The sequence below is a fragment of the Macaca fascicularis genome, chromosome 20 (assembly GCF_037993035.2).
Source record: "Macaca fascicularis isolate 582-1 chromosome 20, T2T-MFA8v1.1".
NCBI classification, from domain to species: domain Eukaryota; kingdom Metazoa; phylum Chordata; class Mammalia; order Primates; family Cercopithecidae; genus Macaca; species Macaca fascicularis.
Window position 1 is genome coordinate 85,367,270 of NC_088394.1, and position 12,552 is coordinate 85,379,821.

Below are 12,552 nucleotides of genomic sequence, written 5' to 3' on the forward strand. Positions count from 1 at the left end.
CGCACCATTGCACTCCAGTCTGGGCAACAGAGCGAGACTCTGCCTAAAAAAAAAAAAAAATCCGCAAACCTGATTCTTAAAAAATTAAACATACCCTGCATAACTGAACCATGGCCACAAGCAGGTATCTCTCTGTGATGACAAGGTGACAGTCAACTACGGCACTCACCAAAAAGGCGACTTCCCCCATCATCCATGCAAAGACCTTTCCCAAAGTCACCAGACCTCAGTTCAAACTCAAATCTGATCTAGAAATTAAAACTCCTTGCACTAAAAAGCAAAATCAAGGTTAGCTGTGACTAAGATCCAAGAAATAAACTTTTTAAAAAGTAATGCACATGAATTCATCAGCACAAAGAAGGTCTGTGCACAGTGAGCATATGGCACACAGATGCAGTGCACTGAGGGCCAAGGCAAAGGCCGCAGGGCTCAGAAGGAGGCTCAGCAGAGGGAGGACACCCCGGCTGCCGATGCAGCGTGTACCGGTGCCAGTGCTTTGGCGAACATGCCGGGTCATGTCAACGCTTTCCTCACCAAGGATTTCATTTCCATATTCTACACTCTAACTCTACACTCTCAAAACATAATCGGAAATAATGTTTTGAATATGATGGAGGGACGCAGTAGAGCTTCCCTAGAAAATGCTTTGGAATCTGTCTCAGAAATTACCTGTTTGTAGAGATCAAGACTCTTCCTCCATTTCAGCTTGAACTGGACCCTGAGTAAAGGCAATCCCACAAACACTCCTTTATGCACAGCTTCCCCCACACGCTGTTTGCCTCTGTTTCTCTCTCAATACCTCTAGATTTTAGGTCAAAACAAATCTATGTTTCCACCAGCTGGAAGGTATCATTCAGGAATGGTTTTATGCATCGAAGACTCATTTTCAGATGAAGCTGAAACTCCAGGGAGGAGGCCTGCATCCCACAAAGGCCAGGTGCTGACGCGGTTAGTCCTTTCCTCCCCATCACCCACCAGGAATGTTGCTGGACCCCAGACACTCACAGCAAGGTTCTGCTGTTTCTCCTGCTCCCCAGTGGCAGGAAGGTGTGTGCCCCATTCTCACTCCAACCCCATCATGGCCTGGCGAGCTTCCAGTGCTCCTGCCCCTTACAGCACAAGCCAGCCACCACTTCCCACAGGCCCTGACACTATCACTGAACAACTCACCACAGCACCCAGGCTCTGCCTCTTTCATTACAGACATAAGCAAGGATTTTTCCTCTAGCCAGGAAATTTTCCAAATGAAGTCTTTCATTTTTTTTCTTCTTATTTTTTTGAGATAGAATCTCGCTCTGTCATCCAGACTGGGCTGCAGTGGTGCAATCCTGGCTCAGTGCGACCTCTGCCTCCCAAGCCCAAGCAATTCTCCTGCCTCAGCCCCCCGAGTAGCTTGGATTACAGGCATGTGTCACCACGCCCAGCTGATTTTTATATTTTCAGTAGAGACAGGGTTTCACCCTTACCTCAAGTGATCTGCACGCCTTAGCCTCCAAAGTGCTGGGATTACAGGTGCAAGCCACCGCACCCGGCCTCGAACGTGAAGCATTTCAAATCGAACTTGTTCACAGTCAAGGCAAGCACAGCATGCTCGCTTTGGCCAGCACACGTACTAAACATTCCAACAACACAGAGAAGATTAGCATAGCCCCTGTGCAATGATGACATGCAAATCTGTGAAGCATTCCGTACTTTAAAAACACACACACAAATTGGGACCTGCACTGCAAGGCATCAGACGCCTTCCAGTCAGTAAGAGACAAGAGATACAAAGGGTGCTCCCATTCCCACAGCAAGCACCACCCTGCACCCCAAGTGTCAGCACCACCCATGGGGAAGGATGCCAGACACACACCCACCAGCTGCCTGCCACACATGGAAAATTCTTTAGACAATACCCTCCGCACCCAGAAGGCCACCAGACCTGTTAAGCCTTTTCGACCAGTTTTGGCAAGCAAGACAAACGCAATTCTTAGGAGCAAGAACACCCCTTTTTCACATGTAAAGATACACAAGCTGGATGAATCGAATAGGGGTGAAAAGTGATGACCTATGACCAAGACGCATTAAGAAACAGATCTGTGGCCGGGTGCTCACGCCTGTAATCCCAGCACTTTGGGAGGCCGAGGCGGGCGGATCATGAGGTCAGGAGATCGAGACCATCCTGGCTAACACGGTGAAACCCGTCTCTACTAAAAATACAAAAAATTAGTCGGGCGTGGTGGTGGGCGCCTGTAGTCCCAGCTACTCGGGAGGCTGAGGCAGGAGAATGGCGTGAACCTGGGAAGTGGAGTTTGTAGTGAGCCGAGGTCACGCTACTGCACTCCAGTCTGGGCGACAGAGCGAGACTCCATCTCAGAAAAAAAAGAAAGAAAGAAAAAAAAAGAAACAGATCTGCACAGGAAGGTGGAGCACGGCCCGCGAGTGCAGAGCAGGCCTGCCGGGAGGGCAGAGGCTTGTCTTGGAGGACAGTGCCAACAAAGCCTGTGCCAACCACAGCTGCCGGGCTGGGCCGGCGTCAACACCGAAGGGGAGGTGTGCGGAGACAAAGCGGCCTGTCAGGCTGGACAGGGAGGCAGAGACTCTGCAGACCAAGAACACAGTTTCCGTAGTATGTTGAAACTCACCAAGGCTGGGACAAAGTTAATGAAAAGTTCAAATCTGAAATAAGTAACAACTCACTTCGGTATTTTACAAAAAAGGTAGTTAAAATTTGTCTGTTCCTGCATAAAATACTAGTAAGACTCAAAACAGGTAGATAATGATATGCAAGTTTTAAAATTACAAGCAGAAGAAACAACACTCTGTATGCCCTTCCAGCTGGAAATGCAGCGAGCAGAAGACTGTCTCCGCGAGATCAAAGCTCCTGCCCAAAGCCCGCGGTAGCAGCGCGTCCTCCCTGAACTATAGCTCTGAACAGGCTGCCACTCACTGCAACTCCTTGCGCATGACAGACTTGCTGGGAAGAGCAAGTGAGTGTTAAACATTTTCTCTGGGCTCCAGAAAGAGCCAATGGTCTACTTTTGCGGGGGACGGGGGGTATTGGGGAGGGGCGGTTGTGCGGGGTAGGGTTCACCATCGGCGTTACCCTGGAGCTAGTCCAGCCCTGGACTTTGATTTCACCTGAAATCTAATCATCAAACTTTCCCCACTGTTTCTTCTCCAAAAGCAAGAAAAGAAAAGCTATCATGAGCGCCTTCAGGGTCTATCAGCATGCAAGACAATTTTTAGAAATCCTACTCCAGGCGTGGTGGCCGATGCCTGTAATCCCAGCACTTTGGGAAACAGGAAGGAGGATGGCTTGGGCCCATGAGTTCAAGGCCAGGCTGGGTAACATAGCCAGATCCCGTCTCTGTTATAAATAAATAAAATGTAAAACACAGAGGAATTCTACCAAATAAAGATCAACTATGATGCCACAACCAAGTAACCCTGCAGTGTGAGAAATGCATGAGGGGCTGAAGCTCAGGGAACCACCACCTAAAGAAAGAAGCAGAGACCTCAGAGGACATCACCACAGCAGCAGGCACGCTCCCACCCGGACAGTGGCACACTGCCACCCCCGCAGACTTACCACGCAGACCCATTCAGCATCTGCCCTGCACCACCCACCTGGAGGCTCACCACCAGGTCTGCTGGCCCCTTAGGTGAGGGTGCCCAGGCACTCACCAGCTGAACTCCCCATCTCTCCACAGCAGGCCCAGCTCAGAGGAGGCAAATGTTAACGGCCGATTTCTTCCCAGAAAGCTAAGCCCTTATCCATGTGGCTGGTTTACAAAAGTAAAACACGCTGTTTGGATATGGCATTAACCAATGTATTAGTAAGTGAAGGGAAGTGAGCTGTTTTCTTTAACTAATATATATAGGTCCAACCCTAGTTCAACCACTGCTCAGCCGGTTCAAACCACTGGCTGAGCAAATTCAGCCTCTCTGAGGTTCACGTAAACTAAGAGGTCATCTCCTTGGGGCATAAGATGCTGCCCCTGAAGCAACATCACACCTCTCATGGACGTCACTATCATCCTCCACCCCAATCTGCAAACATACCTGGGACCAATGCCCCAGCCCCAATGACCCACAGAGGCTGGGGATGACCTGTCCTCCTCCAAATGCTCAGGCTACTCCAAAGCTGGAAACAAAGACAGCAATCATCACAAGCACAGGGACAATGCCCTACCTGACATCTGAATTCTTACTCTGATACCTCAACATTCCCTTCAAAAATCAGGAAATAACTATTAAAAAAAAAAAAAAAAAAGTTTTGAGGCTGGGCACTGTGGCTCACGTCTATAGTACCAGCACTTTGGGAGGCCCCTAAGGCGGGCGGATCACCTGAGGTCAGGAATTCGAGACCAGCCTGACCCACATAGAGAAACCCCATCTCTACTAAAAATACAAAATTAGCCAGGTATGGTGGTGCATGCCTGTAATCCCAGCTACTCGAGAGGCTGAGCCAGGAGAATCACTTGAACCCAAGAGGCAGACATTGTGGTGAGTGGAGATCGTGCCACTGCACTCCGGCCTGGGCAACAAGAGCGAAACTCCGTCTCAAAAAAAAAAGTTAAAAAAAAAAAAAGGACAGATTTGGTTTAAAAAAAAAAAAAAAAAAAAAAAAGCTTAGTATATGTTCCTGCCTAACAGAATATGATGCTTTGTTTTGTTCTTCAGATGGATCCACACTTAGAACCACTGTCTTTTCAAAAGAAAACCTGTTTAAAAAGGACTTCTAATTGCATTTCATGAAGGCAGTGGGTACAAAATCCTTCATCAGTCCCTAACTGGGTGTGTTTTCAATGAATGAGCTACTGAGATGCAGAGTGTCGAGAACAAGAAAAAAAGCTTCTAATATGAAAACAGGTGAGGTTCTTCTAAAGCTTCTGTGGTATCTGCATCTAAACGGAGTTTCACACTAAGATGGCCAGGTGCAGTGGCTCACACCCATAATCCCAGCACTTTGGGAGGCCCAGACAGGCAGATTGCTTGAGCCCTGGAGTTCGAGACCAGCCTGGGCAACATGGCAAAAACTCATCTCTACAAAAAATACAACAATCATCCGGGTGAGGTGGCACGCATCTGTACTCCCAGCTAACAGGGAGGCTAAGGAGGAAAGATCATTTGAGCTCAGCAGGCAGAGCTGTGATCATGCGACTGCACTCCACGCCTGGGTGACAGAGCGAGACCTTGTCTCAAAAAAACACAAAAACAAAAATACAAACCCCACAGACTCAATTTTGGCTGCCAGGCCATCGAGGGCTGTGAGGTAAAGCCCTGAGATCCTTGTGGCAGGACCCTGGGCACACAATGACAGTGGCACTGGCCACAGCCACGACCAGCAAGCAGCTCCCTGGCCAGTGAGCACCCAGCGGCCCTTCTCACACACAGCCTCCCACTCACCTCGAGCATCCGCTTCTCTCCTCCTCCACTCTGCACCACGTACCTCACGGGCCAGGGCCTGCTTAAAGCCTGAATGAAGCAAAGCTTGGAAAGGACCCAACACAACCTGCCACCCACTGAATGCCTGCCACCCTCCCCACCCTACAAAGACACTACATGAGAGCCACCGAGCACGTGCCTGCGTGACCCCCACACAAAGGGCACACTCATCGTTCCAACCACAAAGCTCATCGTCCAACACCAGTGGCCTCCTCATCTCCAGTGCATATTTGCAATCCGTAACTGCCAAAAGTTTAATCACTATTGCTGCCCTGTCTCCTACTACCCACTTCCTTGCCCTCATTAAACTCCTAAAGACAGTGGTCCCTAGATGCCTCCCTGTCTTCCCTATCCAGCGCCTTATCACAAACACCCCAACACCCTTGTCTCTGCATCAGATATTGCTGAACCTCAACAAGGGGGCCTGAGGTGCCAAGGAAACATCACATAGCATGATCTAGACTGTGGTAACCACAAAGCTGACACCCAAGTCAGAGGGTCCTCATGATCCCCATCCATGCAGCCACATCCCTGCTGTGGTCCACAATCCTACGAGTAAGAGAGTCCTCGTGATCCCCGTCCGTGCACCCACATCCCTGCTGTGGTCCACAATCCTACGACAATGCTCCACACTTGGCCTAGTGCTTTAAGTGTCCACACTCTACCTGTTCTCACTCCTCCTAAACAGCCACCTTTGGCCCTAAGAACACTGCATCCAGGCATGCAGGCCCTCAGCTTCCACAATTGCCAACTCAATACCTGCACCTTTTCTCTGGAGGAACCAGGATTCTTTCCGCCCGTGGCCAATCCTTCCAAAACTCCCATCCTTTCCTGTCTACCACGGGAGCCTTGCCACTCACCTCTACTGAGCTTTACTTCCTACAACATTTGCTACAAAATAACTTTTCTATTTTTTAAACACAGAATATCCTAATAGAGGCTGGATGCTGTGACTCATGCCTCTAATTCCAACACTTAGGGAGACCCAGGCAGGCGGATCACCTGAGGTCAGGAGTTCAAGACCAGCCTAGACAACATGGCAAAACCCCGTCTCTACTAAAAATACAAAAATTAGCCAGGCATGGTGGCAAGCAACTGTAGTCTCAGCTACTGGGGAGGCTGAGGCAGGAGAATTGCTTGAACCTGGGAGTTGGAGGTTGCAGTGAGCCGAGATCATGCCATTGCACGCCAGCCTAGACGACAGAGCAAGACTCCATCTCAAAAAAAAAAAAAAAAAAAAAATCCTAATACATACCAACTAACACATACTACAAAAATTCCTCTGGAATTCACCTTCAGTTCCTTTCTATAATCCTCAGGGCCCCACAGATCTTTGTGCACCCCACCCTCCCTCCAACGGGTCCCAGCCACACTGCCTCCATCCTGGCCACACCAACCAGCATTTGATTCTTTCCAGAACCAACCACTCTTCTGTGCATCTGGTCAACTCCTACCTCATCCTGCAGAACCCAAGTCAAGAGCCCTTTCCTCGGAAGGCAGGAGGAAGGCCACCGGGCTAAGGTGTCACATGTTCCTAGGGCCGCCACTATGCACTTACATGGCATTTCCCCCCAATGTATCAAGTCATCTATCCGATGATTCCATCCGTTTTGCTGCTTTAAAAAAAAAAAAAGGTGCCTGTGGTCCCAGCTACTTGGGAGGCTGAGGCAGGAGAATGACTTGAACCCAGGAGACGGAGCTTGCAGTGAGCCGAAATGGCACCACTGCACTCCAGCCTGGGCAACAGAGCGAGACTCCGTCTCAAAAAAAAAAAAAAAAACTACCAAACGTTGCCTCGCCCTCCAGACAGCTGCCTCCTGCGTGAGCCTCTGCTTTGCTTGTCTGAGGGCAGGTGTGGAGTGCGTGGAGCAGGACAGGCACTCCTCAGCTCGCAGGTGAGCAGAGCCACATCTGTTCATCACCCCTCCTTGGTCCATGGAGTGCTTAGTTACTGCTCGGTAAGAAATGATGAACTGGAGTCATCTGACCAGTGGTGACCTCACACCTCACTGACATACTGACATGAGCCAGCCTTCTGCTCTGCGGCTACTGCTTGCTTTCTGCACACAAAAGAACTTTCCATTTCTAAGGCTGAATCTAAAGACATTCTAACATCAACTACACTTAACATTTTTAGTATCATATATAGTAACAACATATATAACTCAAGTGAGTTGATGACAGTCTGAACAGCAATGACTAGGTCCACCCACTTGCAAGAAATTACGACATTACAAATACCGTCTATCTTGAGCTCAGTAGTTCGAGACCAGCCTAGGCAACGTGGCCAGACCCCATCGTTACAAAAAATTTAAAAATTAGCCAGGTGTGGTGGTGCCTACCTGAAGCCCCAGCTACTCAGAAGGCTGAGGCACAAGGATCGCTTGAGCCCAGGAGCTGGAGACTGCAGTGAGCAGTGACTGTACCATTGCACTCCAGCCTGGGCAACAGAGTGAGATTCTGTCTCAAAAAAAAAAAAAAAAAAGTTGCCTGTCCACAGACATCCTCACTTCAGAACTGTAAAAAAAAACTGTGCACCTTGGAATCAATGAAAAAGATCATAATAACTGTTTTATAGAAATGGTTTTCTCATATCAGGCAAAGAGTTCCTCGAGTTCCTCAAGGCTTGAGTACCTCATTTGTTTCTCTACCCCAGTATCCTAGGCTAGGGCCTTGGCATGCAGTAACTGTTCAACAGATATTTGTTACAAAAATAAAACAAACCATACTCTCAAGGGGTAAACAGTGCCTTCAAGCTGATTCAGACCAGAAGCTCTCCCACATTTCTGAGTATAATCCATGATTAAAAACAAAACCTGGGCCAGACACGGTGGCTCACGTCTGTAATCCTACAACTTTGGGAGGCCAAGGCGGGCGGATCACGAGGTCAGGAGATCAAGACCATCCTGGCTAACAAGGTTAAACCCTATCTCTACTAAAAAAAAATATAAAAAATTAGCCGGGCGTGGTGGTGGGCGCCTGTAGTCCCAGCTACTCAGGAGGCTGAGGCAGGAGAATGGCATGAACTGGGAGGCAGACCTTGCAGTGAGCCGAGATCGCACCACTGCACCTCCAGCCTGAGCGGCAGAGCGAGACTCCGTCTCAAAAAAAAAAAAACCCATGCCTTGGCCAAGGCCATGCCACACCCAAGCAAAATGAAACTTTACAGAAATAATATTACCTTATACTACATGGACACACTGGTTTTTCTTTTCTTACAGACAGGGTCTTGCTCTGTCATCCAGGCTGGAGTGTAGTGGCATGATCATAGCTCACTGCAGCCTCAACTTCCTGGGCTCAGTGATCCTCCTGCCTCAGCCTCCCGAGTAACTGGGACTACAGGCCCGCACCACCATGGTCAGCTAGTTTTTCTAAATTTTTCGGAGAGATGGGCATTTCACTATGTTGCCCGGCCTGGCCTAGACAGAACTCCTGGGCTCAAGCCTCCTGCCTCGGCCTCTCAAAGTGCTGGAATTACATGCATGAGCTACCTCACCCTGCCTGATGTTCTCTATTCTATTCCCTTAGGTTTCAAAAAAAACAAAAACAAAAAAAAACACAAAAAAACCTGGCAAGATCCATTCTGCTGTTGTCCCTCTGCCCCACCCAGAAGTTCCTCCAGCCAATGTTTGCTAGACTCACTCGTTTAAGTACCATATTCCCCAGTTTTTGCCATCCTCATGTGTTCATTACGTGTACCAGCATTTATCTAATATTTTCCTAAAATACAGTAACTTTCTTTCTTTCTTTCTTTTTTTTTTAATGGAGACAAAGTCTTGCTCTGTCACCCAGGCTGGAGTGCACTGGCACAATCTCAGCTCACTGCAACCACCACCTCCCAGGTTCAAGCAGTTCTCCTGTCTCAGCCTCCCAAGCAGCTGGGACTACAGGCGCCCGCCACCACGCCTGGCTCATGTTTGTATTTTTAGTAGAGATGGGGTTTCACCATATTGGTCAGGCTGGTCTCCAACTCCTGACCTCAGATGATCCCGCCCACCTTGGCCTCCCAAAGTGCTGGGATTACAGGCGTGAGCCACGGCGCCTGGCTAAGGAGCTCTCTTCTAGCCTGCACTTGCCTTGCTCTAGTCCTTCCCAAGCTCTTCTAACAGGGACCTGTCCAATCCATCTCCACAGGAACGCAGCCAGTTCCTCCCTAAGGCCCCAACACGGGGCAGGGTGCATACCTGCTGAGGAAGTCCTTGGAGAGTTGGGCCATCTATTCTCTGACTGAGCCTGGGGCTCACTGAAGCAGGGATGACTTTGTCACATGCACCCTTGCTGACAGTGGGTACCCTGCCGACAGTGGGTACCCTGCCGACAGTGGGTACCCTGCCGACAGTGGGTACCTTGCAGACAGTGGGTACCTTGCCGACAGTGGGCACAGGAATTCAATAAGCCAAACAGGTGATAATTTTAGTTAGGGAGAATATATGTGCAAATTATTCCCATATCATACACAAAGAAAAAGTCTCAACTGTAAAACGAGCAAAAACAGTCCAATGATGAAACCTTTTCTTGAAAATCTGAATTGAAAGGACAAGTTATATTACTGCTCAAGAAAAACTTCTCCCTGATCTGTTAGAATTCACACCATGAGTTCCAAATCACACCAAAGTACTCAAAGCCTTGGCCAAAGCAAACCTACTACAGCATCTCAACACAAATCTCCATTTTCTTTTTTCTTAAATTAGCCTTACTACTGTATTATTAAAACTCTCAAACCAAAAGTTGAAACTAAAAATTGAAGTATTTTATAAATAACATAAGCACAATAATACCTTCCAAATAATCTTCAAATATGCCGAATTAAAAGTAGGCATTTAATTGCACAAATTTAATGAATTTAACATTTAAAAGTAAAGTTAAACTACTTCTGAGTCCTTACAGTACCCTAAAATCATTCTCAAAGTCCAAGACGAGACTGTGCTGGACTCCAGTCCTAGAAAAAACGTTCACCAGCACCGCCCCACCCACCAGAGCACACGTGAGTCCCAGCGTGCGGCAGGGCCGGAGCGCTCTTTCCATCCCCACCCACCTCTGGCTCACTCTGAGTACAAGCAAAACTCCACACCCCAGACCTAACACGCCATCTGTCCATGTTTGACTTGCCCATATCACCATCTTATTTAGTTCTTGGTAGCAGCTATCAACCATCACAAAGCAGCTTCTTTTATTCTTTGCTACTTCAAATCACAAATGAAAAAGAAAATGCAAGAATAGAAACACAGAGACGGGCCAGGTGTGGTGGCTCACACCTGTAATCCCAGCATGTTGGGAGGCTGATACTGGAGGACTGCTTGAGCCCAGGAATTTAAGACCTGCCAAACCAACACGGTGAAACCCAGTCTCTACAAAAACAAAAACAAAAAAATTTGCAGGCGTGAGGAACGGTGGTGCACGCCTGTAGTCCCAGCTACTTGGAGGCTGAGGTGGGAGGATCACTCGAGCTGGGGAGGTCGAGGCTACAGTGAGCCGTGATCCCACCACTGCATTCCATCCTGAGTGACAGAATGAGACCCTGTCTCAGAAAAAAAGAAACACAGACATGGAGAGAGAAGACAGCTATAATGGGGCAAATTTAAACAAGGATCTTTGAAAATGTGTGTGTGTGTTTTTTTTAAATTATACCCACACACACACCTTCCACATTCTTCTAAAAATTATACCCACACACACACCTTCCACATTCTTCTAAAAATTATACCCACACACACACCTTCCACATTCTTCTATACTTAGAAAGGGAGTGTGCAAGCCAGGCTTGGTGGCTCACGCCTATAATCCGAGTACTTTGGGAGACCAAGGCAGGCAGATCACCTGAGGTCGAGAGTTCGAGACCAGCCTGACCAACATGAAGAAACCCCATCTCTAATAAAAATACAAATTTACCCAGGTGTGGTGACGCATGCCTGTAATCCCAGCTACTCAGGAGGCTGAGGCAGGAGAATCACTTGAACCTGGAAGGTGGAGGTTGTAGTGAGCCGAGATCGCGTCATTGCACTCCAGTCTGGGCAACAAGATCCAAACTCCATCTCAAAAAAAAGAAAAGAAGTGTGCATACCAACCTGGTGAGCTAGGTAAGGTGCTCACATCTTGGCAACAGAAAGCAGGCGACATGATCAAAGTCACAGACAGGCAGAGCCACACTAAAGAATGAAGTACTGGCTACAAGTCCCAGCTCCTCCCGCTTCACTGAGCAGCCCGAGGGAGACTTGCCTCAGCACTGGGGAGCCCTGCCTGAGCATTGGGGAGCCCTGCCTAAGCAAGGGGAGCCCCGCCTGAGCATTGGGGAGCCCTGCCTGAGCATTGGGGAGCCCTGCCTAAGCAAGGGGAGCCCCGCCTGAGCATTGGGGAGCCCCGCCTGAGAACCGGGGAGCCCCGCCTGAGCATTGGGGAGCCCTGCCTGAGCACTGGGGAGCCCTGCCTGAGAACCGGGGAGCCCTGCCTGAGCACCGGGGAGCCCTGCCTGAGCACCGGGGAGCCCTGCCTGAGCACCGGGGAGCCCTGCCTGAGCACCGGGGAGCCCTGCCTGAGCACTGGGGAGCCCTGCCTGAGAACCGGGAAGCCCTGCCTGAGAACCGGGGACCCCTGCCTGAGCATTGGGGAGCCCTGCCTGAGAACCGGGGACCCCTGCCTGAGCATTGGGGAGCCCTGCCTGAGCACTGGGGAGCCCTGCCTGAGAACCGGGAAGCCCTGCCTGAGAACCGGGGACCCCTGCCTGAGCATTGGGGAGCCCTGCCTGAGCATTGGGGAGCCCTGCCTGAGAACGGGGAGCCCTGCCTGAGCATTGGGGAGCCCTGCCTGAGAACCAGGGAGCCCTGCCTGAGCATTGGGGAGCCCTGCCTGAGAACCGGGGAGCCCTGCCTGAGAACCGGGGAGCCCTGCCTGAGCACCGGGGAGCCCTGCCTGAGAACCGGGAAGCCCTGCCTGAGAACCGGGGACCCCTGCCTGAGCATTGGGGAGCCCTGCCTGAGAACCGGGGAGCCCTGCCTGAGCATTGGGGAGCCCTGCCTGAGAATGGGGAGCCTTGCCTGAGAACCGGGGAGCCCTGCCTGAGCATTGGGGAGCCCTGCCTGAGAACGGGGAGCCCTGCCTGAGCATTGGGGAGCCCTGCCTGAG

At 49.9% G+C, this 12,552-nt stretch overlaps 1 protein-coding gene and 1 non-coding gene across 20 annotated transcripts in view; one reads left to right on the forward strand and one right to left on the reverse strand.

The window, feature by feature from the left end:
- ANKRD11 (ankyrin repeat domain containing 11) overlaps positions 1-12,552 on the reverse strand; it is a 232,400-nt gene that overhangs the window by 178,540 nt on the left and 41,308 nt on the right. The window lies entirely within an intron of this gene.
- Positions 1,590-1,696, forward strand: LOC123570777 (U6 spliceosomal RNA). The gene has a single exon (XR_006695020.2). It is a non-coding gene; the product is annotated as a U6 spliceosomal RNA (small nuclear RNA).